The 4896-nt window shown below is 38.1% G+C and overlaps 1 non-coding gene across 1 annotated transcript; it reads left to right on the top strand.

Moving 5' to 3' along the window:
- Positions 1–3357: 3357 nt before the first annotated feature.
- Positions 3358–3464, top strand: LOC142177749 (small nucleolar RNA R71). The gene has a single exon (XR_012706307.1). It is a non-coding gene; the product is annotated as a small nucleolar RNA R71 (small nucleolar RNA).
- The last annotated feature ends 1432 nt before the right edge of the window (positions 3465–4896 follow it).

Below are 4896 nucleotides of genomic sequence, written 5' to 3'. Positions count from 1 at the left end.
CTTCACATAGACATGACCTTTTTCAACAACTTTCATCATACCAAGAATATTTAAAACAGATTAAGCACAATACCGTAACATCCTAGCCTCAAGATTTAACTCAAAAACACCACGCATTATTTATAACCCGCTCACTTACTCTAACACAGAGGTCAACGATATTACCTTTCCTTCACGAATCAAGTGCCCTCACACAACAATAGAGAGTAGTTCCACACACAATGAAATTTAAGAACAATTGGGAACTCAATATTAAAAGAATTCACTCACTCTCAGAAATAACATTCATATGCCACAAAAGACGTACCATAGGCTTGCCCGTAGTGTACTACTCTACTAATTGAGCTCATTCAGTCAAGGATCAAGTAGGACTTTAATTGGTTTTAATGTAGGCTGCGGGATGGGTAGGATACATTTAGATATAAGAGTAACTACACCTCCCTAAGCACTTTAATACATACATTTAACCAATCAAAACCCCACACTTATGTCAAACCAAAACTCCACCTTCGCGTCAATATACATTAACTCCCTACTTCTTTAAGAACAATTACATCAAGAGTCACCATTATCAAGAAATATTTTGTACAACAATACAACTATATTTTTTTTCTTTTCTTTCCTTATTCAATTCAAGTAGCTCTTATTTTTTTTAAACCAGTGCACCCATCTCCTTATTTCATTAGTTCCACTCAAAAGCCAAACCACCACCCCACACTTCAATTTTTACAAAGTTCATAACAAAATCAAGTTCTCACGAGAGGTATAAGGTTCAAATAGATGGTCAATTCAAACAAATGGGTAAGGCTTGTACTGTGGTTTCCAAAGAAACAGGATTATAGGCTCAAAATGGTTAACTACGATACATAACAAATAGGTGGGTAAAGTATATAACTGGCTCAACAACGAAACACCTAAATCACTTCAAAGACTGAATAAAACTACTATTTCGCTTTGCAAACACACGGGGAGAGTTCTAGACATAAAATGCAATGCACAGAATAACACAGAACCTCACACGTACATGGCACATAACTCACTCAGGATTGGACTATCAAGACACTCTAGTCAAAGCAGTTGAGCAAAGTTAAGATCATACAATTTAAGGTACTTATACAAGAGTCAAAAACTGAGCCTACGCATCACAACTAAAGCACTCACTATTCTCAAGGCATCATAAAGTCAAGAGATATTGTCTTCAATTCAATTAATAGCACAAGGTTTCCTACTCCTAAAAAATCAAAATTAACTACACTCGGTTCAAACAAAACCCTTAGAAAAGAACTGAGGCACAAAGAAAACCAAGGGGGAATTAATACACTACCTATAAAAAAGAAAATCTTTTTGTCTTTTTCTTTCGACTTTCATCCCTCAAGAAACATGTCGATGATATCCATCGTCGGGAAAAATCAAAAATTTTCACATTTTTGTGTTTTTTTTTTCAATTTTTTTTATCTCTAACTACTACAACTAACAAAAATAAAACTAATATACATACAAACATACATCCCCCGCCACACAGTGTAAGTTGTGGCATGTCCCGATGACACACAATTAAAAAGCATAAGGTTAAGGAAACTTTACTGAATATCTAGTCGGGGTTTGAGTCGAAGTCGGCTCCATTGCTCGCGCCCGAACTAATGCGCACATCTATGTAGACAGCTTCTTCTCAGCCTTCTTGGGGGTGCACCCCACACTTATCTTTTTCGCTCACCGCAACCTTCTCTTTCGAGCCCTTCACTTTCCACTCAACACTCACAGCTGTTTTTTTGTGTGCCCATTTTTCTACATTCATCTCAAAAGTCACAGTCTCCTCACCCACTCTAAGCATGAGTTTCCTCTCGTGTATATCCAATATTGCTCTACCCGTTGCTAAGAATGTTCTTCCTATAATAAGGGGAACCTCCTTGTTTTCCTCCATTTTCACCACTATAAAATCCATAGGAAATACGAACGTATCCAACCGAACTAACACATCTTCCACTATCCCCTCGGGTATTATAGTCGTTTGGTCTTCCAGCTGCAATAATATTGGTGCAGAACTTATCTCTCCAATCTCCTTCTCTAGTTTTCGGTAAATAGATAGAGGCATTAAATTAATTGAGGCACCAGAATCACATAAAGACTTATCAAAATTAATAGTTCCTAAAGAGTAAGGTATAGTAAAACTTCCTGGATCTCTACACTTTTGTGGGAGTTTATTTTGCAATATCGCGCTGCAATACTCTGTGAGCTTGACCACTGAGGTCTCCTCAATTTTCCTTTTCTTTGTCAGGATCTCCTTCAAGAATTTGGCATAAGCAGGCATTTGTGAGAGCAATTCTGTGAATGGTAAGTTTACATGAACCTGTTTTAGCACATCCAAAAATCTCCCAAACTGCTTGTCCAACTTAACTCTATATAGCCTTTGAGGGAAAGGTATCGCAAACATATGCTAGCTCCCATCATGTTCGTCCCTTCTCGAAGTTTCTCCCTTCTTCTTTTTCTCATCTTTCATCTGACCCTTATTCTTTTTATCAACATCATTCTTCAGCTGCTCCCCATTTTCTTTTTCGAGTTTCACATCATTTTGGATTGGGGTGGGATCTTTCAACACTTGCCCACTTTTCAGAGTTACAACTTTCATTGTTTCTTTGAAATTTCTCTCAGTATCAACGGGGAGAGTCCCTTGAGCCCTCTCAGATAATATTGTTGCAATATGTCCCACTTGTCACTCCAGGTTTCGAAAAGATGTGCCCAACTCTTTGATAGCTGCTCCATTGCATCTAGCCTCTCATATGTCTTGATAATGAAGGCCTTCATTAGATCCTCTAAAGCAGGCTGAATGGGTTGTTGAGGCTGAAATTGCTGCCTTTGCTGATTTTGGTATGCTGGAGCTCCTTATCCCTGGGGTCTAGAGTTATTTTGTTTCCATGCATTCGTAGTACCTCCAGGTGAACTCCATGAAAATCGAGGTGCCTCTGACCCATTGCATTAAAATTGTAGTTTCCCACAATATTTACTTCCTCAATTGAGGCTTGACACTCATGAGTAGGGTGTCCTCTTCCACATATATCACAAGCTGCGTGAGGCTCATTTTGTATCAAGGCTAAGGTCAGCTTCCATATTTCTTTAGCCATAGTATCAAGTTGTACCTGCACAAATGTATTAGCATCAACCTGGTGAACACCAGTCGATCTTCTTCTTTCATCACTCTCAGAGGGACACTGATTTGCATCCTCAGATAACTCATCAAGAATTGTAACTATCTCCTATGGAGTTTTCTTCATCAACAGGCCTCCAACTGCATTGCCTAATGTTCTACGCGAGCCCAGTGTTAATCCATCCCAAAAGTCCTGGAGTTGCATCCAGAGTTCAATTCCGCTATGTTGACACTTTCGAACAATCTCCTTAAACCTCTCTTATGCTTCAAAAATAGTTTCTGCATCTTTCTGGTAGAAGTTATGGATTTCTTTTCTAAACTTGCCCGTCTTAGCTGAGGAGAAATATTTATCAAGGAATTTTTTGGTCATCTCCTCCCAAGTTCTAATTGATCCCGTGGGCAAGCTTCGAAGCCACTGTTTTGCATCATCAGTAAGAGAAAAAGGGAATACCCTTAAATACACTGTATCTTGTGACATATCATTGTATTGAAAGGTGTTCATAATCTCTTCGAAGTCCATTAGACGTATGTTTGGTTCTTCGTTTGGCCTCCCTCTGAAGACACAACAATTCTAAAGAGTTTGAAGCAACTCTTGCTTCAATTTAAAATTATTAGCTGCAATTGGGGCTGGTCTAACACTTGATAATCCTTGATTGTAGACCGGTTTAGCATAATCACCCAGAGGTCTCCCAAGCATAGGAGCTATATTTCTGAACTGTTCTGCAACCAAGGGTTGATTCTGAGCAATTCTACGACCCCTCTCTTCTTCATAAATAATATGTGCATCTCTGATAGTTGCTTCCTCATCATCCCGTGCAACTTTTTTCTGTTGTTGGGCTGCCTCTCTTGCAGCTAAATCTACATTATCATCGCCGTTTCCAGCCATAGTTTCTTTGATTGAGGATTGCCCAACCTTTTCTGATGTCTCGGTGAGAATTCTTTCCTTCCTCAACCATCGCAGTTGTTTTTCTATCTCAGGATCGTATGGTAGCACTTCTTTCACAGAAGCCCGAGTCATGCACCAACCTTAACTTTTAACCTGCGCACAGTCAATGAACACCAATCGTAAAAAGAGAAAAAATTCTTGAATTAGCAATACAAACTATTTCAAACACTGTTGATTTCCAATCCCGGCAACGACGACAAAATTTGACGAGTGTAAAACACATACTTAAATTCTGCTCGCTAATCAAATATAGTATAGTATAAAATCATATCCACATGGATTGGATTTAAACAGTGTTCTCGTAGTTTCTAGCTTAGTTGCTATCCAAGATGATCAACAATTGAGATTTATATGATTTTTAACTAAAATTAACTAAGAATCTAAAGCTATTGACTAATGACAATCGCTACAAGGAACAAGCAAAGAAGGTTATCAATGGGAGAAGATAGGGTTTTGATGGGATAAGTGCAAGATAATTGTTTGGGATCTAACTCTAGGTAATTCACTTCTAATGTTTATGTGAGTCTCTTGAATTCACTCAATTATTAGTTCAAACGTTCAGCAAAAACACCTCTCTCGATTAAGTCTTAACCTTACAAGATGAACCAATTTAAGCACGTGAAGATATGCAAGAATGCGTAGTGGATTGGTCTTTAGGAGAACCTCTCTCGATTATCCTCCTAACTAGGTTTAATCAATGATTCAACTAGAATCTTTCGATTACTAAGAAAAATTAATGAACTCAACCAACATTATAATGCAAAGAACAAGTGAATATAGATGCAACAATTAAATCATCCAAAAATGC

This window comes from Nicotiana tabacum, chromosome 23, assembly GCF_000715075.1.
Source record: "Nicotiana tabacum cultivar K326 chromosome 23, ASM71507v2, whole genome shotgun sequence".
Lineage (NCBI taxonomy): Eukaryota > Viridiplantae > Streptophyta > Magnoliopsida > Solanales > Solanaceae > Nicotiana > Nicotiana tabacum.
Note: the sequence above shows the minus strand (reverse complement) of the source record. Positions and strands in the feature narration are given on the sequence as shown.